The 14,735-nt window shown below is 29.2% G+C and overlaps 1 protein-coding gene across 6 annotated transcripts in view; it reads right to left on the bottom strand.

The window, feature by feature from the left end:
• Window positions 1-14,735, bottom strand: part of Wdr62 (WD repeat domain 62) — a 47,611-nt gene that overhangs the window by 19,539 nt on the left and 13,337 nt on the right. The window lies entirely within an intron of this gene.

Genomic DNA, 14,735 nt, shown 5'->3' with positions numbered 1-14,735 from the left:
TCCAATTCAACTATTGTAAAATTTGTTATATTTCTATTGGAAAAATACAGAGACAGCACTGGAAATTTTTATCTCTTAATTTTTACAATAGTAAGATCGTATTTTTTATAATCGTAAGTTGTAAAATTTCATGAATAAATAGTAAATTTTCTTTTAAAATATTTGACAATTGATAGTAATGAAAAAATAGTCCAGCTTTACAATAGTTGTATCGTAAAATTTCCACGAAATTTTTTTCCGTGTATAAATTTTTAACTTCCCGTTAAGAAAATTGAAAATTTTCAAAAATCGGGAAGTTATTGGTTTCACCCCTTTTTTCGAAAGTCGAGTTCTCATCAGATCTTGCCGTTTTGAGGTCCTAGGAAGCTTTCCTGAATGTTTTCGCGATGATGTCCGTATGTCTGTGCGCATGCGCGCGCGCGTGTGTGTGTGTGTGTGTGTGTGACCCTTTTATAACTTTTGAACGGCTTTTGAAAGTGGTTTTTTTGGAATAACTTTTAAACGGCTTTACAGATCAATTCTAAAAACTATTCAGCTCTTAATATAAAAAAACCGCGTCAATCGCCGCCAGTCCGGTCAAAATCGGTTGATTTAATCGTGAGTTATCGTGAACGAAAGAAAACCGAAAAAAGTGTTTTTTCGGGATTACTCTGAAATTTTCGGTTCGATCAATTAAAACCTAGAAATAACTTATAAGGATGATAGAGCTGCGTCGAATGCCGCCAACCCCTATTAAACTCCTATCAAACTTTTGAGCTCGGAGAGCTTAAAACTACACGAAAATTAGATTTTTGAGCTCGAAGAGCTCAAAAACATAATAAGTGCAATTTCGAGCGCTTAATTACGAAAGTAGCGGGAAATTGCAGGGATGGCCGTCAGGGTCAACCGTTTTCGCTAATCTTTTTTAATTCTCATTATAATTATTAACACCGGCCTACAAATTAAAAAGTGGAGGTGAGAAGAAGTAGTCATTTTTTAGATACGCAGTTGCGTTAGAAAATGGTCGATATTTTCTTTTCATTTTTCTTCAAGTATAATAATTGAAGATAATTTTACTCAATAATCTTAATTATACATATGTAGTTGTAAAAAATCAGCGCGAAAATGTTGATGACAAACTAATTCTTATTGCGATAAGATCGACGCTAATCATCAAAAAAAGTTTAAACAACAACTCGCAATAAAAATCATATTTTTGCCATAAAAGGGTTCTGCTGTACTAGTCGTTTTTACACGCTTTTAATTAGCTTCACTTGTATGTTTGTATGTATGTTTATATGTTTGTTTGTATGTTTGTATGTTTGTATGTTTGTAACCGACTCTTTTGGGTTCGATTTGGACCCACTTTAAACGGCCAGATTTCGTTCAAACTTTGTAGATTTATCGAGGACCGATGACAATACACTAATTTGATAAAATTATTTCATTGTTCAATTTGCAAAATAAGATTTTTGTTAATTTATATAATTTTCATCCATAGTCGATAAGGCAGAAATTCTAATTTTCAACCATTATCTTTAGCCGATTTATCTAATATTAACAAAGTGCATGCTGGTAAGTTAGTTGCCAAATAATAGTTTAAAATTAAAAAAACAAGCTATTATAAATAAACCAAACTAAAAAGTAGAAAATAAATAATAGTTTAAAAAAACTAAAAAACACGCTTTTTTATAGAAAACCGAACTAAAAGAATAGAAAATAAGTTTTAATAAATTTAAATTAAGAATAGTGTTAAAAATTTCAATAAATGTAATTAATAATAGTGTAAATAAAAAAAAATGTATTTTATTTTTAAAAAAGCGTGGGGTGCTTTTTAAGATATTCTAAAAATGATAATCACTCTACTCATATCTTTCGATAGAATATTTATATCTATTGACCCATGCACCTTGAATAGAAAACTTATTTTCTATTCTTTTAGTTCGGTTTTCTATAAATAAGCGTGTTTTTTAGTTTTTTTAAACTATTATTTGAATGAGTATTTACTCATACGTTAGTATTGTAAAATTGATCAATGACGGTTTTGCATCAAACTTAATTAAATAGTTTATACATACATATACTGTTAGCATAAATGTCAATTAAAAAATTCGGAAATCCCTATATTATATGAAGCTTTACACGAAACTTTATACTCCACTTTCAGCTTTACGATATTACAATAATTTATATCTTACATTAATAATTAAAGAATTGTTTTGAATTGCCTGTGAAATCGAGTATTTAATAAATTGAAAAAGGTTATTTGATTCGATGTTTATTATGTCTTTAGTAAAAGCATAAATATCCTTTTTCAAATTATCCTTTTCCTGTGTTAACACGTCAATGCCGCAAACCGGACCTTAAATAATTACATTTCATTTTCTCAAGAGATATTCTTAAAAGTAAAATTTTCAAAAAAAGAGATTTTTTCTAAATATTTTTTAGATCCATTGATGTCGAAACATTTTAATATTATATCGATTTCAAAATCGATAAATTACTTCAAAAAACACTCCTATTTAAGTATTACTAAATAAATATTTTTTTGTAATAACCTTCTAATATTTTAATTTGAACAGAATAAATTAAGATTTTCGTAAATTAAAATTTAGATTTTCAATGATCTATAAAATTTATTCTCTTCAATGTAATAAGATATCAAAGTTTAATTGTTGAGCATTGCTGGCATGTTGGTATAAGTTCTTGAAAAAGAAAGTTAAATTCATAGAGTATTTAAGATTCATATTATCGCCTTTACAAAAATATTTAACGTAGGTTGCATCTAAGTAGCTCATTCGATGTGTTCTTGAGCGACATACGTAGGTCGAAAATATGAATAAGTCAGCATACAGTGAGTAGATCTTATGTAGAAGAGATGATCTAACAGTATTAAACAACGAAAAATTATTGGGAAAATGCATATAATTTTACGAAATTCGACTAAAGAGAAAAATCAAATGTGCCACATTGATAGATTTGATAAATAATTAAAATTAAATAATTAAAATTCGATTTACAAACACATAGTTGATTATAATTAATTATTGATAATATGATAATTTGAATAAAAAGAGTCGCAGTTATTCTCAAGATAATTATACGACCTTGTCTTCTGACATCTTGTTAATTTATATTACAAACTTTATAGCTGCATATATTATTGTACATGTATTATCCATATTGTCTGACTCCGTGAACAGAAAAGAGGAACTGATGACGCAAGAACTGACTAGGCTGGTAAAAAAAATAATACAAGGTTCAGTTTGTCATTATTATGTTATAATACTTGAACAACCAGAAAATTATTATATTGATCTTAAAATATTATGGAATCACTCCAAAATATTTTGAATTTCTGACAAACAGAATAATAAATCTAGAAAATAATTAAATCTATAAGAAATCTTTATATCAAGGCTTCTTATGTCTTCGAGGTTCGAAAATTACAGAAAGTTATTCAAAAATACTATGTTACAATGTAAATTAAGTCAATTCAGTATAGAAGCTATCAACTGATATTAATATGTTAAGAAGTTTTTGTTACAAAGTTTAAAAATCTTGAATCATTCAAATACTAATAAAGTAAAATACAAATATATAAAATATAAAAATCATTCGATCAGATTTGTACAACTCAACTCACATGAATTATTATAGATGATATAAAATGATTGTTTACATGTAAAATGAATCAAGGATATAGTTGAGAAAATTAGTATATAATAAGGCAACATAATCTGTAAATAGTTATATCAGATATAATTTTAACCACGACACATAAGATAATTTTCAACTTAGATAAAGATAGAGAAATTCATGATAAAACTAGCTATTAGACACCCGCTATGGTGGGCGTAAATGAGTTTTCAGTAATGGTTATATTTTTTTAATTACAAATTTTTTTGATAACTTTATTCTTCATATTTACGACTTTGTCCAAATGAAATTCAGTGAAATTTCATAATTCTTAAACATGATTTTAATGGTACTGACATTATTGTTGATAGTGTTTTCTTGAAAGAAATAAACGAACATCATAATTATAAGAGTGTTAAAGGAATTAATAATTTAATAAATTTTATTGATACAGAAACTTTAATTTTCTTCTTGAGTTTTAAACTAATCATAAATAACGTTGTTTCAATACAAGAAGGGACTCTTTATTAGTATTTTGATTAGTGTTTTTTTCTATTTTATTAGTTTTACTTGTAACCTTCTTGGTTTTTACAAGGCTGATTGTAACTTTTCTACTCTCTCTATTGGACTTCAGCACGTCCCACACTATTATTTTGATTAGTATTTTATTTATAACGTTTTTAAATTTAGGTAAATATTTGATATATAACCTTTTTATCATTTGAATTATCGTATCGATAAGTAATAACGATAGGTAAGTAGAACTAGAATATGATTATGTACATATTAATTAATTTTTTATTTATAATAAAAAACTTTAATACAAGATGATAATTAGATTACATGTCTCCGCGTTCTCTAAGAATTTCTTTTTTCAAGCCTTTCTTTTCAGCGAACAACAATGAAATTTAAAGAAAAATTACGTTAAATATCAAGTCTATAAGTTTAAAAATGGTTTTATATTTATAGTCCATTGAAAAGCATGGAAAGCATTGAAAATCCATATATAATAGCTAAATTTGTCATTAAAGACAAATTTGGGAATTAGGGAAATAAAGGATAAGGGGGAAGGGGAGGACCTTTACTCAGTAGGAATTTTCAGTAACTGAAAAAAGTAATTCGGACAGCCCAGACCGGGACTCGAACCCGGATCATTACGCGCCAAAGGCTCTACCAGTTAAGCTATCCGAGACACTGTCCGTAATTACTATTCAGTCACCTAATAAGACCTATCGAGTAATAAACGCCACCGTCCATCTTACTTATATTTAGTAAATATGTCCATTGAAAAGCATTTGGGGTTGCATTTTTTAGAGGACGTAATTTTATTTTTTTAATGTGTAGGGGGGGGGGGGGTTAATGTAAAGCTAAAACCAAGTTTGTGGGGTTGCCACCCTTGTCCCACGGCCGCCATCTTGAAAATAGGGGTTGGAATGGTTTTTACGATATATCTCTTAAACGATTTATTTGATAAAAAAAATTTGTTTACATTTTTTGTTGCAAATTAAATTTTCTACAACTTTGGTCTAGTAACTTTTTGTCGTAGAACTATAAATAAAAAAGTAATAAGCAAAAATATTCAGAAATTCGAGAAAAAATTTCTATTTTTTGAAATAACTTTTTTTTTTTATCATTTTTCGAAAAAATTGTCTCTAATCATTTTTGTAGATCGTTTCTTAAGGAACAACTTTTATAAGCAACATTTTTTCATTTAGGCAATAGCTAAGGTTTTACAGCGCTCCGAAGTGAGTAAAATTTTCAGTACTTTTAACTATACCTATATTATACAATGTTTTTCAATGATTCGTACCGGTCAAGAATTTTCCGGAAAATGGAAACATTAAAATTTGGGCAACTCTAAGTAAAGAAATCACTAAATAAAAAATTTGGATAAATAATATATTGGAAATAATAAAAAAAATTATTCGTAAAAAAAAAAAAGATGATTTAAAATTTCGATAATAAAAGAGGTAGCAATGTAAAAATTCAGTTACCAAAAAAAATGAAATTATTTCAAAAAAGATAAGCATAAAATTAGGAAATTTAAAAACAAGATATCCGTGAAATTAGACAAACCATAAAACAAACACGTAAAATGACAGAGATTTAAAAAAATGAAAAATAATAAATTTAAACAAGTCAATAAAAAGACAATTGAAAAATTAAGAAATTTAGAAAAATAGACAGTTCTAATTATTTGTAAACTTAATGAAATGGACATCTCTAAACATAGACAAGTAAATTTATGGCACGCCGTTTTACTTTTTAAACTCATAATAAAATAGTTGTCATAATAATTCATCAAAAAGACCAATTCCATAATAATTATAACAATTCCATGACAAATTGTACCGAGATATTATAACATCGTATTTTTTTACTTTATTAAATATTGTGCGTAAGTAAAATATTTACAAACTATGTATACATATTGAAAATTGTGTGCATTTTTATTCTTTAACATATAATTGATTATTTCATAAGAAAAGAAACAATTATTTTGATTTATGTGTAATATATACGTTGAGTATTTATTTAGAATGTACAATTTCCAATAGGCGAATATTATTGATGCTGCATCGAATTTTATTTTTGTTTGTAGGAAGTGAAATAATATGAGGATTTTATAATTTCAAGTATCGTCCAATAATAACTAAATATTTCAACGATATAAAAAATTAATGGCTTTAAAATTATGTACATAATGCTAATTCTTTAAATTTTTAACTGATTCTAAAGAATTATAACTTATTGTTGAAAAATTTTTTAATGTTATTTTTGAAGACATCCAAAGTGCTAAAAAATCTATATAATTGACCATTAAATTTCTGTATCTAGTAATTTTTTTTCACATTATTAAATAAGCAACGAAAAATAAAAAATAAATTACCAGAGAAAATTTTATTTCATAATGAAATATGAATAAATTTTTATAAATCATGAGCTTAATTTCATATTTATTCATGATGTTCTATCATCATAAAAATTCAGCAAGTACACTATAACAAAATATTTAAGGAATTATTTTAACTGTTTGAATTAATAGATAATTCGAAAAATTATTTTTACGGACAGTTACGAATGATTTCATGAATTAAAATTATCAATATTGATAATTTTAATTCAGACTTGGAATTAAAATTATCACTAAATATTTTGAATGAAGCCAATACAAAATGGTGGGATTTCATTGGTCTCATTCAAAAGTGGAAAATTGGCCTTGGGTATTGAGTACTATCCCAGTAGTAACCTCTCAGTTATTTTATTTGTTTTAAAAAGCAGTGCAGCCCAGTTGTATTATGATTATGTTCTGCAAAGTGCACAAAACGTTTGAGTCCTGCAGGATACACACATGTGTATTTAGACAAGATTCTGAGCATTTTGTACGTGGCCTATATGGTACAGTAGTATTTTATTAGTCGTCTCGTGGCGCGAAATCGAAAAATTCGAATTCCATAATAATCTAGTAACTTTAAGGAAGCATGTACAGCAAAGAATTTTAACTTTCCGTTAAAAAAATTGAAAATTTTTAAAAGTTGGGAAGTTATTGGTTCCACCCCGTTTTTCGAAAATCGAGTTTTCACCAGATCTCGACATTTTGAAGTCCTAGGAAGCTTCCCGAATGTTTCTGAGATGATGTCCGTATGTCTGTATGCATGCATATATATATATATATATATATATATATATATATATATATATATATATATATATATATATATATATATATATATATATATATATATATATATATATGTGTGTGTGTGTGTGTGTGTGTGTGTGTGTGTGTGTGTGTGTGTGTGTGTGTGTGTGTGTGTGTGTGTGTGTGTGTGTGTGTGTGTGTGTGTGTGTGTGTGTGTGTGTGTGTGTGTGTGTGTGTGTTCGTAGCCGTATGTAGGGGAACCTGGGGCACGACGGCCCCCTCAAAAATTAGGTAAATTTTTTTTTTTCAATTTTCCTCAAGTTATGACCTCTATAATGTTTTTATGATATTTTGGGCCAATATGTAATGTGTGGGGCATAATGGACCACTCGAAAAAAAAAATGACAAATTTAAAGAATTCATTATTTTAGGACTTTTGGGGTCAATGAATTAGAATGAATTTAATTAAACTGAAAAATGTAATGAAAAGTTAAATTATATGGCTTACAAAAAATTGAAAACACAGTTTTTTAAAAATTAAAACAGTAATAATTAAATGATTAATTATTGATCACGGTATCCTCTGCACCAGACAGAAACCTAATCTCAAAGTTTTATTTGAATTCCTCCAAGGATGTCTTACTCTACGCAATTCATATTCCTAATTTTGACTTGATAAAAATATAAAAAAAAAGGTCTGCTTCAAGATATGACGTATTTAAAAAGCTCTATCTGAAAACTCAACCTATGATTTCAATCAATGTAAACTAATGTTACCAATTCATTGCTAAATAACATCTCTGTATTTTTTCTTGTACATAGGTTTAAAACCCCTGAGTGCAATAAAAGAAATTAATTATATTTTTGATTATTATCTATTTAAAACTAATTAACAGCTGAACAATAATATAATAATAAAATAAGATCACAAACATATTCGTCAGAATAATTTTCGCCAATTCGTGCGCAAGAATTATAGGACCATTTATTACAATTTTTCATTGAATCCATAACTCTGAGGACTCTGAGGTCTCTGAGAAAAGTCCATTGCAATACAGACAGTGGCAATTGTCATTTTTATACTTAAAACATTTTTTTTTTCAAATTTTTTGGTTTTTATCTTATTTTTGTTATTTTTTTTTTGTTTAATTGAGGTCTTCTTTTTGCCTCATGTTGATTTTTTTTTCTGTGAGTTCTCAACGATACTCAAGACTCGTAAGAATCGTGGTTTTCCCTCGACGGCGTTTTCTGAGGAGAATTACTAGATTTTGATGGTAATAGCTTAAGTAAAAAAAAAAAATTAAAAAAACGGTTCACCCTAAAGGCCATCCCTACAACTTCCCGCTAATTTCATACCTAAGCGCTTAAAATTATACTTATGACATTTTTGAGATTTTTGAGCTCAAAATATAATTTATGTGATATTTTTAGCTTGCTGAGTTCAAAGAGATAATATTTCTATGCATTTGAGCTCTCCCAGCTCAAAAGTCTGATAGAAGTTTCATAGAACACTATTTTTGGAATTTTCAAGCCGCAATAACTTTTGAATGGATTAATCGATTTTCATGCGGTTGAAGGCATTGGACCAGTTTTATCATCCTCATAAGTTATTTTTAGGTTTTAGTTGATCGATCCGAAAATTTCAGAGTAATTCCGAAAAAACACTTTTTTCGGTTTTCTTTCGTTCACGATAACTCACGAACGAATTAACCGATTTTGACCGGACTGGCGGCGATCGACGCGGTTTTTTGATGTTAAGAGCTGATTAGTTTTTGGAAATGATCGTTAAAGCCGTTTAAAAGTTATTCCAAAAAAATCACTTTTCAAAAAATTTTTTTTTGTAGTTTTTTTGCGATTTCTTAAAATCTACTGGTCCGAATCGTTCCAAATTTTATTCAAAATCTAAGTTTGGTCATGCCCTTTGAATGGCACCAACCGCGATCAAATCGGTCAAGCCGTTCAAAAGTTATAAGCGGCTCATACTTTCACACACACACACACACACACACACACACACACACACACACACACACACACACACACACACACACACACACACACACGCGCGCGCGCGCGCGCGCGTATGGGCATCATCGTAAAAATAGTCAGGAAAAGCTTTTTCGGGCTTCCAAACGTCGAGATCTATTGAAACCTCGATTTTTGCAAAACGGGGTAAAAACAATAACTTCCCGATTTTTCGAAAATCATTAATTTTCTTAGCGGGAAGTTCAAAATTTTCTTATATGATTTTTCGGAAAGGGGGCCATCGTGCCCCGGAAAAAAAAATTTTTTTTTCGATTTTTGCAAAATTTTGACTTATTTGTTCAAAATAGATGGGAAAATAAATTAATTTGATGGTTAAAAGCCACAAAAAGGAAAAATCGGCTTAAGGGGGCCGTCGTGCCCCAGGCTCCCCTAAACCTCTCATAACCTTTGAACGGCTTGACCGATTTTATCGCGGTTGGCGCCATTCCAAAGGGTTTGACCAAACTTGGATTTTGAATACAATTTGAACCGTTTTAAACCCGTAAACTTTAAGAAATCTCGAAAAAACTACAAAAAAAATTTTTTTTCAAATGAGGTTTTTTTGCAATAACTTTCAAACGGCTTTACCGATTGAGTCTAAAAACTATTCAACTTTCAACATAAAAAAACCACATCGATCGCTGCCACCCTGGCCAAAATCGGTTGATTCGTTCGTGAGTTATCGTTGTCGAAAGAAAACTGAAGAAGTGTTTTTTCGAAATTCCTAATTTGATCAAATAAAACTTAAAAATTCTTCATGAGCCTTAAGAAACTACGTCGAGTGCTCTCAACGGCGTGAAAATCGGTTCATCCATTTAAAAGTTATTGCAGTTTGAAAATTAAAACAATAGTGTTTTATTTTTAAACTTCTATCAGATTTATGAGCTCGGAGAGGTAAAAATGAGACGAAAACTATATTTTCGATTTCAAAAACGCAATTAGTGCAATTTTGAACGCTTAATTATGAAATTAGCAAGAAGTTGCAGGGATGGCCTTTAGGGTTAACCGTTTTTTTAATTTGTTTTTTTGCACGACTCATGATGCGAAACATCAGAGAGTGCTTTACGATCGAAAAATTTTTTTCGCCGCATTTCGGCAACTATTTTCATTATTATAGTCTTGTTAGTTCACGGAATCAAGATATTTTGCATACTATTGTCAAGATAATTTAATGGAGATTAATTTGACACTTTTCAAAAATTGATTTAGTGCACTAGAAACGGAAAAAAATACCAAAATAGGTCAAAAAATTTTCCTGTCCTGTAAATATTATGGGTAAAACCAATAACTGACCGATTTTTGAAAATTTTCTATTTTCTTAGCGGAAAGTTAAAAATTAATAATATTAAAAAAAAAGGAAAGAATTAAAGAAATTATTTGTAGAAAAATATAACGAATGTTACGAAAAACAACCTGACAAATGACCGTATAATATTTACCTTTTTTTAGTAAACTGAAGTATTCGGTCGTTTGTAGGGTTGTTTTCGAGAATATTCGTTATATTTTTTTACAAATTAATCTGTATTTGCTTTTATTACTTCCTTTTTTTTAATGTTATTAATTTTTTTTTCTTTATTCAACGTGCCAAGATCTATAATAGGTATTACATGAAAAGCCTAACTGTTATATGTAACGTCTGATTATGTAACGGCTTTAAACACGAGATGCCGGCACAAAGTGGTCATTTCATGAAATACCTAGGCTGATAATGCAATTTTAATATTTTTCACTAAACGCCGACGCTTCTGGAAGTGCCTAGGTATTTCATGAAATGACGAATTTTGCGAAAAGACTATGACATATATTATTATTATTGTTTTTAAATTATTGAGTATTGAGGATTAGTTTTAAATTTACAACTATCACAATTACAAAAAATGTAAAAATTTTTTTTCAAATTTATGTGAAATTAAAAGCTTACAATTAATAATTTAGTTTATTGACAGATGACTGGAGAACGGCAAACAACTCATTTGTCTCCGAATTTTTTAATAATCTAAACTACTTTAAGTGTAAAATGATATTTGCATATTTCAATAATTGTTTTTTAATTAGAAATTTTATTCTGGAGGAATAGTAGCTCCACATTATATTATATTATAACAAACTGTATTAATTTAATTTATAGCATAAAGATGGTAAAAATGCCTTACATTGTACCCCCTCTGTTATGGGACGTTGCATCCCGATAAACAGAATTCAATAAAAAAAAAAAAAAAAAAAAAAAAAAAAAAAAAAAAATTTAGTTTATCAATCTAAGTCAAAGAGTATTCGCGGCTTATTTATATAAAATTTTATTAATGCTGCTAGATATTGTACGAAAAGTGATACTTTAAACGATTTATATTGAAACTTTATAAATATTCAATTTCCGCGGGAAATATACAACTTTTGATTTGAAAATTTTTCTTAATATAAAATCCCTGGAATTAATTATTAAACAACTTTCCATATGTATTTTTCTAAATGTATTTTCTTCTAATTCAATTGCATTTATTAACTAAATTCAATACTTATAAGAGCTAGAATTGTTTGATTTTGCTTTCTTCGGAAAAGTCAGCTGATCAAGATCTGAGTAATTGTGTTCAAGCAATGTACAGATACTACAAACGTCTTGATGATTGTTGCCTCTAGGTGGCACTACTTGATAATTGAGCGAAGTTTTAAACGATGATATTCCTTACATAATACAAATATTATTTATAAGTTTACGAATTTTGATCTTTACTAACATCAATATGATAATGACACTAAATAATAATAAAGATGATATTGAAAATAATTTTAATGGTCACACTGAATTAATGATAAATATTATAGTATTGATGATATTTATTATTATTATTACTATTATTATCATGTTATTGAGCTCCTGATTATTTAATTTAAATCAATAATTCCTTTAATTATCATTTTTAACTTCCCGCTAAGAAAGTCGAAGATTTTCAAAAATCGGGATGTTATTGTTTTCACCCTATTTTACGAAAATTGAGTTTTTATCGAATCTCGACGTTTCGAGGTCCATAGGAAGCTTCCCTAACTATTCCCGCGATGGTGTCTGTATGTGTATGCATGCATGCATATGTGTGTGTGTGTGTGTGTGTGTGTGTGTGTGTGTGTGTGTGTGTGTGTGTGTGTGTGTGTGTGTGTGTGTGTGTGTGTGTGTGTGTGTGTGTGTGTGTGTGTGTGTGTGTCGCTTCTAACTTTTGAACGACTGAACTGATTGGAACGTACGAAGCGGCGTTCTAAAGAGTTCCCTCAAACTTAGATTTTCTGAGAATTTGAATCGATTCAGACCGATGGATTTTGAGAAATTTTGAAAAATCCCCAAAAAATAAGAAAAAAATCATTTTTGAAAGTGGTTTTTTGGAATATCTTTCAAACGGCTCGATCGATCAACTTCAAAAACTAATCCGCCCTTAAGCTCGAAAAACCACGTCGATTGCCGCTAATCCGGTCAAAATCAGTAGATTCGTTAGAAAGATATCGTGCAGGAAAGAAAACCAAAAAAAGTGTTTTTTCGGAATTACTCCGAAATTTCTGGTTTGATCAATACAAACTTAAAGATTCTTTATGAGGTTTAAAGAAATGCGTTGAATGCCGCCAACCGCAAGAAAATCAGTTTATTCATTCAAAAGTTATTTCGGTTTGAAAACTCAATAAATAGTGTTTTATCAAACTTCTATTAGACTTTTGAGCTCGAAGAGCTCAAAAGCATAGAAAAGTTATCTCTTTGAGCTCGGAAAGCTCAAAACAACACATAAACTGTATTTTTAAGCTTGAAGAGCTCAAAAACGGCCTCCCTGTTTAAAAACTCCCATAGGATCCCATCAAAAGCGACAAAAGCCACTTAGAAACCAATAGAATGTATTGGTTTCTAAGTGGCTTTTGTCGCTTTTGATGGGATCCTATGGGAGTTTTTCAACAGGGCTAAGTGTAATTTTAAGCGTCCAGGTATGGAATTAGCGGGAAGTTGCAGGGATGGCCTTCAAGGTCAACTGTTTTCCTAATTCTTTTTTGAATTTTTTTGTTTTTTGAGATTTCTCAAAATCTACTGGTTCGAATCGGTCCAAGTTTTATTCAAAATCTAAGTTTGGTCAAGCCCTTTCGAACGGCACCAACCGCGATAAAATCGGCAAAGCCGTTCAAAATTTATGAGAGCTTCACATACGGCCATCACCGCGGAAACATTCGGAGGGCTTCCTAGAATAGAACCTCAAAACGTCAACATCCATTGAAAACTTGATTTTCGAAAAACGGGGTGAAATCAATAACTTTCCAACTTTTGAAAATTTTCAATATTCTTAGCTGAAAGTTAAAAAAATTTGCGGGCGGGGAGGGTCCAGCATGAATGCGAGCGAGTGTATATGCAATTTTTCTTGATTAATTTATAACGAACAATAAATTTAAGTTGAGATAAAATGTTATCAATATTAACCAGCGAATCATTTATTAAAATACATTTATTGATATATTTTAAATTTAAACTAATAAACAAATCTTGTGTGACAATAAACAGCCCACCAATCCACGAGGTGTCGTCGTTATAACGCATCTAGTAACCTTGCTGAGTATTGGTAAATTGCACCGTGTAAAAAGGCCTATTACCAAAACCTGGTTTGAGTAGTTAAATTTTTTAACGTCAGGTGGCAAGTACATCACCGCCATGAGAATAAATGACCTTTGGCTACAATGGTTTACACCAACGCCTTGTACCTTATTTTTCTTTAATAAAAAAAAAAAAAATAAATGACCTGATTTGAGTAGTACTGTTTTCGACCACGAGGTGGTGTCTTGAAATTTACATTTGCCAATAACACTACTTTTGAATGAGACGATAAAATCGCGCGATTTTGTATTGGCTGCACTGATGTTTTAAGCATCTAGTGATAATTTTAATTCATCCTGTGAATTAAAATTATCAATATTGATAATTTTAATTGCTAACTTACAGATCGACTTAATTATTGTGTAATATTTTTTGATAGTTTAAATAAAATTCAATTGATTTCCATGATTTACTATTCTGTTGTTTTGCTTACATAAATTTCCAATGATAAAGTATTTTTTCCGTCATCGCACTAATTATTGTGAAATTTTTAATTTATAAATTTCTGGAGCCCTTATCAATAAGAATAATTAATATAACTGAAAGCATATGAACTAAAAACATTACTGCAAAAAATAACTGTACAAGTTATTTATTACATCAATCATAATTCTGGTATGTAATTATTTGGATAGAGAATTATTGAATAATAATATTAAAATGCTCCATATACATGTAAACATAATCTCAAAATCCATAATTATCATTATCAACAACATATCAATTAATCAATTAAAATTTAAATGATAAAAAATTACATGAAAATAGGATAACTTGTCATCTAATAGTGATTCTTTTGAGACTTTAATGATCAAAGTTACTTTTTTTTTATACAATACA

This window comes from Cotesia typhae, unplaced genomic scaffold (assembly GCF_013202065.1).
Source record: "Cotesia typhae breed Kobodo isofemale line unplaced genomic scaffold, CoteBio_Ctyphae scaffold_13, whole genome shotgun sequence".
In the NCBI taxonomy this organism is placed as follows: domain Eukaryota; kingdom Metazoa; phylum Arthropoda; class Insecta; order Hymenoptera; family Braconidae; genus Cotesia; species Cotesia typhae.
Note: the sequence above shows the minus strand (reverse complement) of the source record. Positions and strands in the feature narration are given on the sequence as shown.